The sequence below is a fragment of the Microcebus murinus genome, chromosome 22, assembly GCF_040939455.1.
Source record: "Microcebus murinus isolate Inina chromosome 22, M.murinus_Inina_mat1.0, whole genome shotgun sequence".
Lineage (NCBI taxonomy): Eukaryota > Metazoa > Chordata > Mammalia > Primates > Cheirogaleidae > Microcebus > Microcebus murinus.
Genome location: NC_134125.1, coordinates 6,441,756 through 6,461,287, shown reverse-complemented (window position 1 = coordinate 6,461,287; position 19,532 = coordinate 6,441,756). Strand labels below are relative to the sequence as shown.

The window sequence follows — 19,532 nt, the reverse complement described above, 5'->3', positions numbered from 1 at the left end:
CCATTGTATGGACAGACAACATAATGTTTTTCCATTCATCCAGGGACGGACATTAGGGCTGCTTCCACCTTTGTGGCTGTTCTGAATAGTGCTGTTACAAAAGTAGTAATGTTCTCTTTCTTAAGTTGATGGTGATAATAGTATATTATTTTTTAACCCATACATACATATTTATTTTCCTTCTTCTTTTTTTTTTTTTTTTTCTGAAATAGAGACTTGCTCTGTTGCCCAGCTAGAATGCAGTGGCAACATCATAGTTCACTGCAACCTCCAAACTCCTGGGCTCAAGGGATCCTCCTGCCTCACCCTCCTGAGTAGCTGGGACTATAATCTCGTGCCCCTACTCCCAGCTAATTTTTCTGTTTTTTGTAGAGACAGGGTCTTGCTCTGTTCCTCAGGCTGGTCTCAAACTCCTGGCGTCAAGCGTTCCTCCCCCCTCAGCCTCCCAAAGTCCTGGGATTACAGGCATGAGCCACTGATAAGGAAAACCCCCATCTATTACTTGGTGCATCAGCCCCCTGAGATCCCCACTCCTCACAGAAGACCCACAACATACTACTAACTTATTACCTGGTGCATCAGCATAATACTAACCTATTATCTGACACATCAATTAACCTGTTAGCTGGCGGGCATTAGCCACCTGTGACTGCACCCCTTGGACTACCTCAACTTTTATTTATTTGCTTATTTAATTATTTATTTATTTATTTTGAGACAGAGTCTCGCTTTATTGCCTGGGCTAGAGTGAGTGCCGTGGCATCAGCCTAGCTCACAGCAACCTCAAACTCCTGGGCTCAAGCAATCCTCCTGCCTCAGCCTCCCAAGCAGCTGGGACTACAGGCATGCGCCACCATGCCCAGCTAATTTTTTCTATATATATATTAGTTGGCCAATTAATTTCTTTCTACTTATAGTAAAGACGGGGTATCACTCTTGCTCAGGCTGGTTCCGAACTCCTAACCTCGAGCAATCTGCCCGCCTCAGCCTCCCAGAGTGCTAGGATTACAAGCATGAGCCACCGCGCCCAGCCTGGACTACTCCAACTTAATAAAAATGGGAAAAATCAGGTAGACGGGGCTCAGAATTCGGTGGCAAGATCCGTCCGAGCCCCTTCATTCTCCGACTCTCCATGTGCTGCTCGGTCCCACCTACTATAACACTTACTGTACCACCTCCACGCCCAGCCTATTACCCATTTTTTAAGCTTAGAACTGCATAATGTTGTTCTTAATTTTCATACTTGCCCGCAGTGGTACAACCTTTATTACTTTGCTTAGCTGTAAGTAACTCCAAAAAGTAATTTAATGACTCAGTCTTACTATGGCAAACTCTTTATTGGCCATTTCTTACCAAAATAATCAATACATGATTAGAGTTCGCTTTGTAGATATTCTATACCAACTTGTGATAAGACCATAATAAAAGGTAATGTGTAAATGAGTGAATTTTCTTTATTCAAAAAGAAGGAAAGACTGGGTGTGGTGGCTCACACTTGTAATCCTAGTACTCTGGGAGGCTAAGGTGGGCGGATCACTCAAGGTCAGGAGTTAGAGACCAGTCTGAGCAAGAGCGACCCGTCTCTACTAAAAATAGAAAGAAATTAATTGGCCAACTAAAAATATATAGAAAAAATTAGCCGGGCATGGTGGCACATGCCTGTAGTCCCAACTACTCGGGAGGCTGAGGCAGGAGGATCGCTTGAGCCCAGGAGTTTGAGGTTGCTGTGAGCTAGGCTAACGCCACGGCACTCTAGCCCAGGCAACACAGTGAGACACTGTCTAAAAAAAAAAAAACGAAGGGAAGGATGGTGGTGAATAGTAGCATGACACGGTGAATATACTTTATGCCACAGAACTGCACACTGAAACACAGTCAAATTGGTAAATTTTATGTTGTGTATATTTATTTTACCATGATTAAAAAGAAGAAGGGCTGGATGAGGTGATTCACACCTGTAATCCTAGGACTTTAGGAAGCTGAGGTGGGAAGATCGCTTGAGGCCAGGAGTTCAAGGCTGCAGTGAGCTATGATCATGCCACTGCACTCCTGCCTGGATGACCAAGGGAGATTCTGTCTCTAAACAAAAAAAAGAAAAGAAAAGAAAGAAGAGGCTGGGCATGGTGGCTCACACTGGTAATCCTAGCACTCTGGGAGGCCAAGGCGGGCAGATTGCTGGAGGTCAGGAGTTCGAAACCAGCCTGAGCAAGAGCGAGACCCTGTCTCTACTAAAAATAGAAAGAAATGAATTGGCCAACTAATATATATAGAAAAAATTAGTCCGGCATGGTGCGCATGCCTGTAGTCCTAGCTACTCGGGAGGCTGAGGCAGGAGGATTGCTTGAGCCCAGGAGTTTGAGGTTGCTGTGAGCTAGGCTGACGTCACGGCACTCACTCTAGCCTGGGCAACAAAGCGAGAAACTGTCTCAAAAAAAATAAAAAGGAAAGAAGGAAGGAAATTGTCACATCACAAAGTATAAAGCTTTGTGACTATGGTGAAAATTTGAGTCTTTAGTGATTTCTATGCACTGTCTGCATTTTTATAAAAATATATTATGTACTACCTCTGTAATTAAAATAATTTGCTATTATAGAAGTCCAGGCAAGAGTATATACCAAGGAGGAAGAATCAAACCCTTCATTTTATGGCTGGAAAAGTCAGGCCACATCAGAGGGCGGGCACCTGTCACAGCCTGCGGCTCTCTGCCAGCAGCTGCACAGGGCTTAGGACCCAGCTGCCACTCTCTTGCCTGGTGTATGAACCCAGGAACAACTGTGTGGGGGAGAGCGCAGCAATCAGACAACAGCCATTGATTGAGCCTGTGCTACAGGCAAAGTCCTTCCTAGGTGCAGGAAGATGGACAGGAAGGTGAGTTAGGGGCTGATCTGGCCTTCACCTTCAAAGAGCTGGTTCCCAGGTGAGGAGATAAGGCTCTGAGAAGGGTACCTGGCAGTGTAAGGTGATAAGAGCCCCTGCACTCTGAACACGCCCATTTTCTGGCCTTATCTTTGTATGCTGGAGTTATTTATTTACAGCCCATTTTAGCAGGCAGAATGCCCTTGAGAGCATTCATTCATTCAGGCATTTATTGAACTACTGTGTACCCAGGCACTGATTTGGGACAGCTGTATATAGTAGCTGCCTGATAAACACTGCATGAAATGACAGGCTCACAGCCTAGCATTCAGTAGGCACTCAATAAATGCTCCTTAGATTGAATAAATAATACATGAATAAACCACTTGCAGCAGGCCTGGCACATAGTAGGTATTTAATAAATGTTGAATTGCATGAAGGAAGGACTAGTACAGGGCCTGGCACCCAGGAAGTGCTGAAGTATTGCCAGAACCTGCCTTTCTGACCTATCTCCATCCTGATCCTGAATCCTGGACATGTAAACCCAGAAACCAAATCGGAAATCTAGGCCATCCATCTCTCCATCCTCCCATCCATCCATTCAGCGAGCACATATCCAGGATCTACTGTCCACCTGTCCTGCGGGCACCTCAGAGAACTAGGCAACGGAGGAGGGTTTTTCTCTCTCATTTGCCCGTATCCTAGTGAGGGAGTGAAACTATAAATCAGTAAACATAGTTTTACAAAACAGGTAAGGATAAGCGCTTATGATACTACTAAGTAAACCCAGGTGAGATGAGAGAGAGAGATTGCAGGGAGTGATGCGTGAGATGGACTTATCAGGGAAAGGCCTCTCTGAGAAGGTGACATTTGAGCTAATGCCTGAAATGGAAGAAGCAACCAAATGTCAGTCCGTTTGGGCTGCTGTCACAACCTACCCTAGACCAGGTGGCTTAAGAACAATAGGAATTTATTTCCCACAGTTCTGGAGGCTGGAAGTCTGAGATCAAGATGTTGGCAGATCTGCTATCTAATGAGGACTTATCCCCTGGTTCACAGATGGTACCTTCTCACTACATCCTCACATAGTGAAAGGGATGAGAGGTCTCTCTGGGGCCTTTTTTTCTTTCTTCTTTTAGAGACAGGGTCTCACTCTGTCACCCAAACTGGAGTGTAGTGGTGTTAATAAGGAAAACCTGCATCTATTATTTGGCTCCTCAGCCACTGGAGAACCCCACCCCTCAGGGAAGACCTGCATCAGCATAATACTAACCTATTATCTGGTCCATCAGCATAACACTAAACCTATAGCCGGGTACTTCAACTAACCCATTACCTGGCACATTAACATAATACTAACCTATTACCTGACACACCAATGAACCTATTACCTGGCAGGCATTAGCCACCTGATACCCCACCCCTAGGAAATCAGGTTGAGGGGACTCAGAATTTGGTGGCGAGACCCCTCTGAGCCCCCCAGTGAATAAACTTTGACTCTCAGACTCTCCATGTGCTGCTTGGTTTGTCCTCGGAACCACCCACTGTAACATTTTGGTTCTGGGAGGCAGCGACCTGCAGCGGGACCTCAGCGACAGAAGCGAACTGGTGCCAACCGCTGTTTTGCAGAATATCTTCGTTCCTCAGGAGCTTCCATCGGCCTCGGGGTCCCAGACTCGCCCGGACACGCAGGAGGGAAGGACAAGTCAAATCAGGTCTGGAGGCATCAGACCAGGTAAGGTCCGAGGACCCATCCGAGTCAGGCCCATCAGAGGACGGAAGAAGAGCTTGATCACCTCCTGGGTGCTGGGAACTCCCAGGGCGGGAATGTGTAGCCTCTGCCTATCTGAGTGAGTGAGTGAGTGAGTGAGTGAAAAGTGACTGTGGTTCCACAGCTACAGCTACGGAACTCAAGTGGGTCCTTGCCTGTGGTTCTGTGGCGGTGTTGTAACAGCATAATGGTGATTCACTCCCCTAAAGGGAGTGAGCAGGCCGGGGCTTATATAGGCACACCCTCGACAGGATGCGCCTAAGTTCCCGAGAGGGACGCAGCCAGGCGGACACCTGAGAGAACTACCCTCTGTCTGTTAAGCTGCAACTCCATTCAAGGGTCTAGGATAGATAGTGTAGAATCTAAGCCTACGGTCCTTAAATGCATGTTAAAGAACTTTAAGAAGGGTTTTAGAGGAGATTATGGCATCACACTGAGTCTCAGTAGACTTAGGGACCTCTGTGAACAGGAATGGCTCACATTCAGGTCAACTGGCTTGCAACAGGAACCTTAGACCCCCCCCCCCCGCCCGCCATCGTGGGAGCAGTTTGGAGAATTGTGACTGGGACTCCGGGCCACCCCATCAATTCCCTTACATAGCTTCATTGCTAGAGATTGCTCACACCATGCCCCCTTGGGTCTGGGTCTGTGCTAATTAGGGACAGAGCAGGATTATTGTGGCCCAAAGGATGAGAGACTCCAAACTGTCCAAATCCATCTATCAGGAAGCTCCTAAAGAGAATCCACCACCACTTCCCTATAACACTCCTGTGACACCCCTGAATCCACCAGACACCCTGCCACCGTCAGTCTCCCAGCCACCAATTCCAGACCAACCAGGTTCCGATACTCTCATCACCAGCCTGCTACGCCCAACTTCAGCCCGCCAGATGCCCCTGCGTGAGGTGCGAGGTCCGATGCAGGTTACAGATAATGGGTCCGTTCAGCCAGGTCAACCAGTCTTGTAGTACCAGCCCTTCTCCACCACTGGCCTTCTGAACTGGAAGCACCACACCCCGCCATACTCCAAAAAACCTCAGGCCCTCCCTGACCTCCTGGAATACATCTTTCAGACCCACCATCCCACTTGGGAAGACTGCCGCAAGCTCCTTTTGAACCTTTTTAACATGGAAGAATGACTCCGGATAGTAGGTTCCCTGGTCCTGGGAACCACAGGTGGCTTCAGAACCAGGCTCCAGCGGAGACCTTGGACATGGAGCAGTGGGCTCAGAGAGCAGTACCCAAGACCAACTCGTACTGGGATTTCCACTCCCCGAGCAGATGAGAGGCACTCAGAAGGTCTCGGGAAGCTCTCCTCCACGGGGTCCGGAAGAGCCATAAAACCAACCAACGTGAACAAAGTCGCTCTGATCACCCAGAAACCGGAGGAATCGCCAAGCGAATTCTTCGAGCACCTTTGTGAGGCCTACCGAGTCTACATACCCTTCGACCCAGAGGCGGCCGAAAAATCAGTGGATGGTGAATGCTGCATTTGTTGGGCAGTCCTATACTGACATCCAATGGAAACTCCAGAAACCTGACAGGCTTTCAGGAATAAACATCACGCAGCTGATAGAAGTGGCCCAGAAAGTCTATGTTTATTTGTTTTTGAGACAGAATCTCACTCTGTTGCCCCAGCTAGAGTGCAGTGGAGTCAGCTTAGCTCACAGCAATCTCAAACTCCTGGGCTCAAGCAATCCTCCTGCCTCAGCCTCCCGAGTAGCTGGGACTACAGGCATGCGCCACCATGCCCAGCTAATTTTTTTCTACATATTTTTAGTTGGCCAATTAATTTCTTTCTATTTTTAGTAGAGATGGGGTCTCCTCTTGCTCAGGCTGGTTTCGAACTCCTGACCTCGAGCTATCTGCCCGCCCACCTCAGCCTCCCAGAGTGCTAGGATTACAGGTGTGAGCCACTGCGCCCAGCCCAGAAGGTCTATGTTAATGGAGACCGGACCGCCCAGAGGGAGAATGACAAGAAAATGAAACAGAAAGCAGCTCTCCTGGCCACTGCCCTAGGAAGACCTGACCCACCTAAGAGACCTGGCCCACCACGGGAAGGAGGACTCAGGACACGAGGTACCCTAAAATCTGACCAGTGCCCCTATCATAAGGAGTTTGGTCACTGGAAGCATCAATGCCCCAACAAAAGAAACCACCCACCGCCAAACAGGAACCTGCCCAGCAGCTTCCAGCAGGAGCCGGAGACCCAGAACCTCATCAGTCTCACTGGGGTCATCAGTCTCACTACAGTCGTAATGGAAGTAGGAACACTCATGGTGGACACTGGGGCAGAACGCTTGGTGGTAACAACCCCAGTGGCTCCATTTACAAAGCGGAAAACCACCATTGTGGCAGCCACAGGAACTTGAGTAGCTCAACCTTTCTGCCAATTCCAAGTATGCCAGATAGGGAGCCACCAGATAAGACATGAATTCCTATACATACCGGACTGCCCCGTTCCCCTCCTAGGTCGAGATCTCCTGAGCAAACTGGAAGCCAAGATCACCTTCCACCCAGAAGGGACCATGAGCCTCACGCCTGGTGCCCCAGAGACTCTGATAATGGCAGTCACCCTGCCCTGGGAATCGGAATGGAAGCTATATGACGAGGCCAAAGAAGAACAGAACCCACCTGACTTCCGGCAGGATTTTCCGTTGGTATGGGTGGAGGACAACCCCCCTCAGTCTTGCACACCAACATGCACCCCTGGTGATTGAGATAAAACTGGGAGCCCAACCTACCAGGAGATGACAGTACCCCATCCCCAAGGAGGCTCGAGAGGGAATTCAGGAATACATTGATAGGCTTAAGCAGGAGGGGATTTTGGTGGAGTGCCAATCCTCATGGAATACTCCCCTCCTGCCAGTCATAAAGCCCTACGGAGGAGGATACCAGTCCATCCAAGACCTGGAACTGATTTATGAGGCTACAGTGACTCTCCACCCAACGGTACCAAATCCATACACCCTCCTGGGCCTCATTCCTCCTGATGCTGCCTGGTTCTCCTGCCTGGACTTAAAGGATACTTTCTTGTGCATGCGGCTCACTCCTAAGAGCCAGCCTTCAAGTGGGAGGATCCTCAGACTAGAAGAAAAACCCAGCTGACCTGGACGCGGCTACCACAGGGATTTGTTGATTGATTGATTGATTAAGATAGTCTCACTTTGTTGCCCAGGCTAGAGTGAGTGCCGTGGCATCAGCCTAGCTCACAGCAACCTCAAACTCTTGGGCTCAAGCTATCCTGCTGCCTCAGTCTCCCAAGCAGCTGGGACTACAGGCATGTGCCACCATGCCCGGCTAATTTTTTCTATATATATTAGTTGGCCAATTAATTTTTTCTATTTATAGTAGAGATGGGGTCTCACTCTTGCTCAGGTTGGTTTCGAACTCCTGAACTCAAACGATCCACCCGCCTCGGCCTCCCAGAGAGCTAGGATTACAGGTGTGAGCCACCGCGCCCGGCCTACCACAGGGATTTAAAAATTCACTAACTTGGATTGGCCAACTAACATATATAGAAAAAATGAGCTGGGCATGGTGGCGCATGCCTGTAGTCCCAGCTACTCGGGAGGCTGAGGCAGGAGGATCGCTTGAGCCCAAGAGTTTGAGGTTGCTGTGAGCTAGGCTGACGCCACGGCACTCACTCTAGCCTGGGCAACAAAGCGAGACTCTGTCTCAAAAAAAAAAAAAAATTTACTAACTTTATTTTTTTTTTTTTTTTTGAGACAGAGTCTCACTTTGTTGTCCAGGCTAGAGTGAGTGCCGTGGCGTCAGCCTAGCTCACAGCAACCTCAAACTCTTGGGCTCAAGCGATCCTCCTGCCTCAGCCTCCCGAGTAGCTGGGACTACAGGCATGTGCCACCATGCCCGGCTAATTTTTTTATATATATCAGTTGGCCAATTAATTTCTTTCTATTTATAGTAGAGACGGGGTCTCGCTCTTGCTCAGGCTGGTATTGAACTCCTGACCTTGAGCAATCCGCCCGCCTCAGCCTCCCAAGAGCTAGGATTACAGGCGTGAGCCACCGCGCCCGGCTACTAACTTTATTTAGAGAGGCTCTAGCCACTGACCTCATCTCCTTTCCTCAAGAAGAAACCTGGTGCATACTTCTGAAGTATGTCAATGACCTCCTCCTAGCAAGTCCAACCAGAGGAGACTGCCACCGGGGAACCTGGTGCCTGCTCCAATTACTCACTGACTAAGGACACAAAGTCGCCTGGAAAAAGGCACAGATCTGCAGACACTCAGTTTCTACATCACTCAGGGGCACCGGACACTGGGACATGAGTGTAAGCACACCATCTGTACAATTCCCAGGCCTGGTGCATCAACTAACTTATTACCTGGCACATCAACGTAATATTAACCTATTACCTGACACATCAACTAACCTATTACCTGGCACATCAACATAATACTAACTTATTACCTGACACATCATCTAACCTATTACCTGGTGGGCATTAGCCACCTGATACCACACCCCTCGGACCACCCCAACTTAATAAAAGTGGGAAAAATCGGGTAGACGGGGCTCAGAATTTGGTGGTGAGACCCCTCTGAGCCCACCAGCAAATAAACTTTGATTCTCTGACTCTCTGTGTGCTGCTTGGTTTGTCCTCGGAACCACCCGCTGTAACACTTGCTGTAACAGTGTGATCATAGCTGGACTATAACCTTGAACTCCTGGGCTCAGGCAATCCTCCTGCCTAAGCCTCCTGAGTAACTGGGACTACAGACGTGCACCACCACACCGGGCTAATTTTTCTATTTTTAGTAGAAAATAGGGTCTTGCTCTTGCTCAGGCTGGTCTTGAACTCCTAAACTCAATGATCCTCCCGCCTCAGCCTCCCAGAATGCTAGGATTATAGGCATAAGCCACCACGCCCGGCCTAGATGTAGGTTTTATAAAGATTTATCTGGTTGCTGTTCCAGAACAGATTTGAGGAGGATCAGAAGAAGCAGAGAGACGGGGCAGGTTGCTGCAGACATCTGGGCAAGCAAGGATGGCAGCCTGGATAAGATGGAAAAGCTCAGCTCTCAGGAAGACACTGAGGGCTAGAGCTGGCTGATGGACTGGATGCTGTAGGGTGACTCCTGGCATGACCAGCCCTCCAACGTCTCTAGCTTCCCTGAGGCCTCACAGAGCTCCATTGCACTTGATGGCTGTTCCCAGGATGCTGGGCGTTTTTATGTGATTAGGCTGGAACAGTTCTCTGGGAAATAAATGCCCTGAGTCTAAAGGGCTTTTACGAGCCAGGGCAGGGGATTAAAGGCGGCCAGGCTGCAGAGAAATCCCAGGGTCAGAAGACAGCTGAGCGTGGAGACTTTTAATCTAAACCTTAAAACGTTTTTATTTTCCACTCCCTGAACTTAGGGTGTCACTTTAAATACATGTTTGGCAACATCGGCTGTTCTATTTTTCTTTTTAATTATACAAAGAGAGAGCCTGGAAATGGCTCAGCCCCAGGCTGGGGGGAGGCAAGGAAAGTTTGGCAGCTGTTAGAGGCAGAGACATCAACTAAAAATTGAGTGGATGTGAAATCCTTTGGAGGGAGCGTGGAGACCAAACTTGCAGCTACCCTGAATTTGGTATGGTCAGCCCTGACTCAGGATTTCTAAAAGGAGACTGACAGACTCACCAGCTTAGGGGTGGAGAAAGGAGAAAGGACAGATGGACATGTCTCTGAGACAAAAATATCACCAGCACTAGCACTGTTCCTGTACCTTGAATTTATTCCCAGGCCTCTGCCCTTCCCTCCTTCATACTCTGGGCAGCAGGAGCCAAGTAGGCCGCTCTCCACACTTGCAGGTGTCCTGCCGTGTGCCAGGCACTGGGCTAACCTGTTTGTAGGTGCTATCTCCTTTGAGGGACTGGACTGTTCTGTAACTACATACTACCATCGTCCCCGTCTTCCAGCTGGGAACCTGAGGCTCAGAGAGACTAGATGGCACCCCCAATCCCTGGTGTCAGGCCTGGGCTTGTCTGCCCTCAGCTCTATTCCCGGCCTTTCCCCTGCTTTGCTCCGGATCACAGGGAGGCCAAGGCTAGCAGCTGCCAAATCATCCGGCTTCCTGCACAGATGGCCCAACAGGAGGCAGTGATGGAGCTGGGTGGGCGGAAGGAGGCAGCCTGGGTGTTTCTCCCATTCTCTGCCTCTGGCAGGCCAGCAGGGGCTACAAAGACTGAGTCTCCGTCTCCCACCAGATGGGCCACTGTGGGTCCAGCTTTCACCTGGTGACTCCAGTCCCTCCTGGGTACCAGAAACACCACCTCTTGCCTCTGTCCCTCCAAGCCCAGGGTTAGCAGTGGCCCTCCTGCTGGGCTAATCTGTGGGGCTTCCGGTCCCTTGGTCAGCTCTCCCATTACCTAAGGAGCAATTCTCTGGATAAACCCCCTATTCTAGTATCTGCTTTTCCCTGTTGGATTCTCACCGGGATTCTGCTTTTGGTAAATGCTCACAGATTAGCCGATTCATTACATTTGGCACGAGGCATTTGGCATGAAGCAATCCTCTTTCTTTTTTCTTTTTTTTTTTGAGACAGAGTCTTACTTTGTTGCCCAGGCTAGAGTGAGTGCCCTGGCATCAGCCTAGCTCACAGCAACCTCAAACTCCTGGGCTCAAGCAATCCTACTGCCTCAGCCTCCCGAGTAGCTGGGACTACAGGCATGTGCCACCATGCCCGGCTAATTTTTTCTATATATTTTTAGTTGGCCAATTAATTTCTTTCTATTTTTAGTAGAGACTGGGTCTTGCTCAGGCTGGTTTCGAACTCCTGACCTTGAGCAATCCACCGGCCTTGGCCTCCCAGAGTGCTAAGATTACAGGTGTGAGCCACCACGCCTAGCCCACAATCCTCTTTTTTTTTTTTTTTTTTTTTTTTTTTTGAGACAGAGTCTCACTTTGTTGCCCAGGCTAGAGTGAGTGCCCTGGCATCAGCGTAGCTCACAGCAACCTCAAACTCTGGGGCTCAGCGATCCTCCTGCCTCAGTCTCCCGAGTAGCTGGGACTACAGGCATGCGCCACCATGCCCGGCTAATTTTTTGTATATATATTTTTAGTTGGTCAATTAATTTATTTCTATTTTTGGTAGAGACGGGGTCTCGCTCAGGCTGGTTTCGAACTCCTGACCTTGAGCAATCCGCCCGCCTCGGCCTCCCAGAGAGCTAGGATTACAGGCGTGAGCCACCGCGCCCGGCCCACAGTCCTCTTTTTTTTAGCACAGCGCATCCCACGACAAGGAAGACAGTCACCACCATTTATTAAGCACTGTGCTAATTGCCAGATGAATGTTCTTTCGTGGAACACTCACTGCAACCCTTTCTGCCAAGTCCCACCACTATTCCCATTTTTTTTTTTTTTTTGAGACAGAGTCTCGCCTTGTTGCCCAGGCTAGAGTGAGTGCCGTAGTGTCAGCCTAGCTGACAGCAACCTCAAACTCCTGGGCTCAAGTGATCCTTCTGCCTCAGCCTCCCAAGTAGCTGGGACTACAGACATGAGCCACCATGTCCAGCTATTTTTTTTTTTTGGTATATATATATTTGGTTGGTCAATTAATTTCTTTCTATTTTTGGTAGAGACGCAGTCTCGTTCAGGCTGGTTTCAAACTCCTGACCTTGAGCGATAGCCCGCCAGGGCCTCCCAGAGTGCTAGGATTATAGGCGTGAGCCACCACACCCGGCCACTATTCCCATTTGACAAATGAGAATCAGAGAGGTTGGGTGCTTGCCTCAAGTGGCACAGTGACATGGTGACAAAGCTGGGATTCAAATCCGGGATGCCTGTGTGATTCTCTAATCCCTGTTGATGTCCTGAACACTCTCCCAGACCCTTGCTAATCCCATAAAACTCAGCTTCCTGCTTCTGGGAAAGAGGTCATTGAAAACAAAAGTATCTAGATTTCGGTTTCTTGAGCATCAAAAGAAAAAAAAGATAATAAATTAAAAAAAGTAAAATTTAAGTAAAAAGAAGTCAACTTCTTTGGCGGGCCCAAGACCCCAAAGTCTCTCCAGGTTCCTTGTATTAGTTTCTCAGGGCTGCTGTAACAAAGTACTACAAACCAGGTGGCTTAGAACAATAAAAATCTATTTTTTTTTTTTTTTTGAGACAATGTCCAAAAAAACCTGGGTTGGAATGCCATCTTGTTAGCCTAGCTCACAGCAACCTCAAACTCCTGGGCTCAAGCAATCCTCCTGCCCTAGCCCCCTAGCCTCCCAAGTACCTGGGACTACAGGCATGCGCCACCATGCCTGGCTAATTTCATATATATATATATATATATGTGTGTGTATGTGTATATATATATATATATATATATATTTTTTTTTTTTTTTAGTTGTCTAGCTAATTTTTTCTATTTTTAGTAGGTATGGGGTCTCGCTCTTTCTCAGGCTGGTCTTGAACTCCTGAGCTCAAACAATCCGGCTGCCTTGGTCTCCCAGAGTGCTAGGATTACAGGCGTGAGCCACCACGCCTGGCCATTAGAAATCTATTGTCTCACAGTTCTAGAGGCCAGAAATCCCAAATCACGATGTCATAGGGCCATGCTCCCTTGGAAGGCTGCAGGGAAGGGCCTGTTCCAGGCCTCTCCTTGGCTTGCAGATGGTGGTCTCCTCCCTATGTCTCTTCATGTTGTCTTTTCCCCCGTGCCTGTCTGTCTGTGTGTCCATAGTTCCCCTTTTTATAAGCACAGCAGTCATACTGGATTAGGGCCCACCCTCATGTTAGCTTGATTACCTCTGGAAATTAGGCCCTATTTCCAAATAAGGTCACATTCTGAGGTACTGAGAATTAGAACTTCAACATAACGTTTTGGAGGGGACACACTTCAACCCATGACAGTCTTCTCTGATCTCAGGCATTTAATCACTACAGTGTGACCCAGTTGGTCCTGTTTTGCCAACAGAGAATGCAAGACTTTCTAGAAAGATCCTGCTGACATCCCACTCCTGTAAGGGATGCAGTGATTCCCCAAGTCATATGTGCACTAACAAAATTTATCCTAACATTTTACTCCAAAATACATACAGAGATACAAAGGACCTCCTATAGCAAACCCAATCTTGAAAAAAGAGAACAAAGTTGAAGGTCTTACCTCTACTTGACTTCAAGACTTATTTATTTTGAAGAACATGAGTTTCTTTTTTTTCAAGACTGATTTTAAAGCTAGAGTAATCAAGACAGTATATACTGGCAGAAGAATAGATAAATAGACTGATGGACTAGAATACAGAGTTCAGAAACAGACCCTCATATATGCTAATTACCTGATTTTTGACAAAAATGTTTATGCATTTCAGTGAGGAACACTTACCTCACTCAAAAATCACTATTTAATTGCTGGGCGCAGTGGTACGAGCCTGTGCTATGATTGCACCTGTGCTTCAGCCTGGGCACACAGGGAGACCTCAATTCTATTAAAAAAAAAAATCAGTATGAGATGGATCATAGATGTAATCATATAAGCAAAAACTCTCAAACTTTTAAAGAAAACATAGGTGAACATCTTTATAATCTTGGGGTGGGCGAAGATTTCTTATCTAAGACACAAAAGCACCAACTTAAGGCACAGGCACAAATAGACCCAGGAAAGACTTCTGCCTGGTAGGAGGAGGGGAGAATAAGCCCTACAAGTCCTGGAACTGTGGGAAGCAGAGAGGCAGAGCTTGTGCTCCCCTGGGATGGTCTCCAAGCTCCAGGGCCAGAGAATCATTTTGAGACCAACACCGGAGCCCACCAACCCTAATTCTGAATTCTGTAACAAGTCCCCTGACAGTGTCTAACTTGTGTCCAGCCTCCTTCATCCCCAATTCTTTGACCATGGAAACCTTCTGGATTACTCACTAAAGCTGCCTTCCACGTGTCTCGTGGAGCTGGCCCCAGGGATTTCATGCATCCTAAATTGGGACACGTACAGGGCCAGGGTTTTGATGCCAGCTCCAAAGAAGGAAAACTTACAACTTTTGAACTGTTAGAAATAACCAATCAGACATGCATGGCTGGAAGGAGTGAGCTTCCCATCACCAGAGGTATAAAAACACTGGTTTTTGGATTGTTTCGTTTGTTTGTTTTTCAGACAAAGTCTTTCCTTGTTGCCCAGGCTAGAGTGAGTGCCATAGTGTCAGCCTAGCTCACAGCAACCTCAAACTTCTGGGCTGAAGCAATCCTACTGCCTCAGCCTCCCGAGTAGCTGGGACTACAGGTATGCACCACCATGCCCGGCTAATTTTTTCTATATGTATTAGTTGGCCAATTAATTTCTTTCTATTTATAGTAGAGACGGGGTCTCGCTCTTGCTCAGGCTGGTTTCTAACACCTGACCTCGAGCAATCTGCCCACCTTGGCCTCTCAGAGTGATAGGATTAACAAGCGTGAGCCGCTGCGCCTGGCCCTGTTTTGTTTGTTTTTTTAAGATACGGAGTCTCTCTGTGTCACCCAGTCTGGAGCTCAATGGTTATGCACAGGCGAGATCCTACTACTGATCAGCAAGGGAGTTTTGAGCTGCTCCCTCTCCAACCTGTGCAGGTTCACCCCTCCTTAGCTACCTGCTGGTCCGGTTCACCATATTGATGCCGAACTTAGCGCAGACACCAGATGGGCATAGCACAACCTCAGCCCAGAACTCCTGGGCTCATGCGATCCTGCTGCCCAGCCTCCTGACTGGGACCACAGTAATGTGCTACCAAGCCCTGCTAAAAGTACTGTTCTTTATAGCCAAGCTCAAGAAATGGTGGCTCATTTTATTATTAATTTAGGGGCTTATGACTCAAGGCAGCCAGAGGGGGAAAGGAACAAACAGAGGCAAGTCACCATGATGGGCTCTAACAAAGTGCTCTCTTTTGAACTGACATGAAAGGGGTGCTGTCTTTGAGGCCTGTGAGGGAGGGGCAAGGAGGTTCCCCTTTAGCAGGACATCAGATGCACCTCTCTTGAGAATCTGCCTGAAAGCGTGACTGGGGTCCATTAATAGGCATTCGTAATATCTAATTTTTGCTCAGGAGATTGGAAGTTCAAAGGGGTTAAGTAATTTGGCCAAGGTCACACTGCAACTGAGCAGCCCAGGGGACAGCCAACTTTAAGCATAGTAAAAGACCAAAAATATTTGACCAGGCACAATGGCTCACAACTGTAATCTCAGCACTTTGGGAGGCCAAGGTGGGAGGATCCCTTGAGCCCAGGAATTCAAGACCTGTCTGGGCAGCATAGTGAAACCCTATCTCTACAAAAAAGAAAGAAAATTAGCCAGCATGGTGGTGAGCATCCATAGTCTGAGCCACTTGGGAGGATGAGGCAGGTGGATCACTTGAGCCCAGGAGTTTGAGGTTGCAGTGAGCTCTGATGACATCACTACACTCTACCCAGGCAACAGAGACCCTCTCTCTCAAAAAAAAAAAAAAAAAAGACTAAAAATACCTACAGACTAAAGAGCATTTTGTTCAGTGGCTCCTAAACTTTATTCAATGAACTTGATAAAACTAAACTGCTTGGGTTGGTTTTTATAACTTGCATTTTAATAAAACCCCTCTGGAAATTCTGATTCAGGGGACAGGGAGGACTGGGGATGGTTATGTCCCACACTCTGGAGAACACCGAGTGGGTTAAAATTCCCATCCTACTACTTACCCTGTGCCTCGTTTTTCATATCTGTAAAAAGGTGGTATTAATACCATGAGGTTATGGTAAGGAACTCCTGGGTTTAATATATTTAATATAATAAACAAGATAATTTAATATATAAAAACAATATACTTAATATATATAATTGCATATTCTTAACATAATAAAGTGCTAAGAACAGTGCATGTCATTAGTAAGTACTACTTAAGTGTTAACTATTTGTTCACCCCTTGCGGTGGAGAACTTGCTACTTCCCAAGGCAGCACATGCCAACTTTCATCAGCCCTAGGCTACGGCCATTTTCACCACCATGGGCTGGGTGACCACAGCCCTTTCAGTTGGATCTCTACACCCTCGTCCACAGTGTTGATTGAAAAAAATGTTTGGCTTTTCTAGATATAAACTCAAAAAGGCACACCTCTTGGCCACGAGAGACAGCCATACTTGGTGCTTGGAGGCACTGAGGGGGATCTGGAGCCCAGTTCCAACCCTGATTCTCCACTGGCTTGTTTTGGCAAGGAGCTTTCTCTCTGAGTCGTCAGGTTCTCCATCTGTTAAGCATGGGTTTGGTGCATTTCACAGTCCCGGGCTGGGTAGTGGTGTACCTGTAGTCCCAGTTACTGAGGCTGAGGCAGGACGATCACTTGAGCCCAGGAGTTCAAATTCAGTCGAATTCAGACTGGGCAACATAATGAGACTCCATCTCCAAAAAAAATGGGGGTGGGAAAAAGTTACTAACCAACCATGGGCCCTTCAGAGCTCTATGATCCTGGAGCACAAAGCAGGATTGCCCAAATCCCCCACACTCCTAAGTCTGGATAATATTTTCATTATTTCTTTTATTTTTCTTTATTTTAAATAGTAGAAACAGGGTCTTGTTCTTGCTCAGGTGGCTCTCGAACTCCTGAGCCCAAGTGATCCTCCGGCCTTGGCCTCCCAGAGTGCTAGGATTATAGGTGTGAAGTACCATGTCCGGCCTATATTTTTATTATTTCTGATCCGTGCAGATGGGGTAATTCAAACCCCAGAGAATTAGAAGGAAAAGTGGAGGGGTGTGATACAGGAGCTGGAGAAAGGAAACCCTCCCTTCTCCAAAGCCCCCTTCTGAGTCACCACTCTCGAACCCTTTTGTTCTTCCTACTTCAGCACATCTCTCCTCCAAGCTTCCAGGCTCTTCCACCTCCAGTCCTCAGACCCCTTCGGGGGTCTGTTGTATGTACACAATCCTAAGGTGGGGGTTCCCTGGAACCAAGGACATTTCAGTATTTTGTTCATTGAACCTGTTTCCATTCAGAGTCTTGGGTGTTCCAGACACTATGGGAGGCTCTGGAGTGACAGTGAAGTAATTTAAACAAACAAACAGGTCAACACATAAACAAGCTAGATGATTTCAGAGACTATATTGGTCAGAGCTATAAAGGTTAGAAATCAGTGTAGGGTGACAGATCCTGACACAGGGGCTACTTTACATAGAGGGAGGGTCTCCCTTTGGAGGTGATATTTGAGCTGAGACACAGATGGGAAGTGGAGGAGTAGCAAGTACAAAGGCCACCAGAGAAACAAACCCAGTGGGATGAGATTTCAAATTCCAACTTCCCCATTTTCATAAAACCATGGAGAAAGGCTTCTGGGGGAATCCCAGGGGCTTTTTTGGGAGGAGGGGGCCTTCAGTTTTATCCCATAGTGTGATTGGGTGGCGAGGCACCCTCTAGTGGTGACAAGAGTTAAATATCACCTTTCTAACCTGGAATGCCATCAGCTATAAACTAATTCTGTCACTCATTCCTACCTCTCCCACATTTATTCACTCCACAAATATGTACTGAGCAGCAAGTATGTACCAAGGAATATTCTGGATGCTGGGGGTATAGCTGTGAAACTGACGGTAAAGGTCCCTGCCCTGGTGTTGACATCCTAGGGGACAGTTCCTGGCACAGCATTCCACCCTCACTTCACTTCTGCCCCCCACTATTCTGAAGCACAACTGGCCTTCTACTGCTCCATACCCAGACATCCCTGCTTCATGGTCTGCATTTGCAGTTGCCTGGGCCCTGTAAAGCTAGTCCCCAACACTTTGCATTGCTGGCTCAAGTCTCAGCTCAAATATGACTTAGCCAGAAAGGTGTGGACTTACTTGTTTACTGTCTCTCTCCCTGTTCCCCGCCCGCCCCCCATCCACTAAAATATAAGATGCCATGAAGTTTACTGTTTTCCTGGAATTCCTCAAGCTAGCATTTAACAGGTGCTCAGAAGACACCTGCTTAACGGGTTTGAGGGTTCATTCCTTCAAAAAATATTTATCAGATTGGGCGTCATGGCTCACGTCTGTAATCCAAGCACTTTGGGAGGCCCTGAGGGGGGAGGATCACTTTAAGCCTGAAGTTGCAGACCAGCTTGGGCAACACAGTGAGAACCGGAACCGGACTCTACAAAAAATAATTAGCCAGGCATGGTGGTGAGCGCCTGTATTTCCAGCTACCCAGGAGGCTGAGGCAGGAGGATCCCCTCAGCCCAGGAGTTCAAGGCTGCAGAGGCTGCAATGGAGCTATCATTGCGCCACTATGCTCCAGCCTAGGCCACAGCACAAAACTCTATTTCTAAAAAAAAAAAAGGAAAAAAAAATATATATATACATACACACCAAGTACTAGTCGTCCAATATATGTCAAACCAGCCTGGGGCGGCGGCCAATCCCAGTGAACAGAGGTGAACAAGTGAACAAAACACGAAAAATCTCTGCCCAATAAAAAATACTCCTGCCCCAGAGTATTTTAAAATTAAAATTGCAGCTCCCGCACTACACACCCCCTTTACGCTGCTTTATTTTTTGTATACATTTAACACCTTCTAAACTATTATAATTTACTCATTGGTGTTTGTGAGTTCCAAGAGGGCACAGCATTTAGTCCGTCTCATTCACCACCCTACCTCAGCGCCTAGAACAATGTTGGCACCCAGTAGGCGCTAAATAAACAGACACAATGAACTCTAGACCTCAGCCCGCTCTTTTTCCTACAGACCTTGCGCCACCTTGCTCCAAAGGGGAAATGGGTCTCAGGAGGCGCCCAGGGGTGACCCCAGGCGGCCCGACCCAGGAGTCCGAGCTCCGGGAGCAGGGCCAGCGGAGCAGCTGTGGAGATGGGAGGCGCCGGGAGCGGGAGCGCGGCCAGCCGGGGGCAGTGGGGCACTTCCAGGAAGGGGCGCGGGCGCGCGGGGGACTGTGGGCGGTGCTGTCTGAGGAGGCTGGTCACATGACTCGCGCCGACACCGCCTACCTCCCGG

The 19,532-nt window shown here is 48.0% G+C and overlaps 1 long non-coding RNA gene across 2 annotated transcripts in view; it reads right to left on the bottom strand.

Moving 5' to 3' along the window:
* The window catches only part of LOC142863462 (uncharacterized), a 26,350-nt gene extending 6,928 nt beyond the window's left edge, over positions 1–19,422 (bottom strand). For both annotated transcript variants that reach the window (XR_012914240.1, XR_012914241.1), the window contains exons 1-2: positions 19,271–19,422; positions 13,948–14,047 (exon numbers count right to left, since the gene is read on the bottom strand). This is a non-coding gene — a long non-coding RNA (uncharacterized LOC142863462). The remainder of the gene's footprint in view (positions 1–13,947; positions 14,048–19,270) is intronic.
* Between the last annotated feature and the right edge of the window lie 110 nt (positions 19,423–19,532).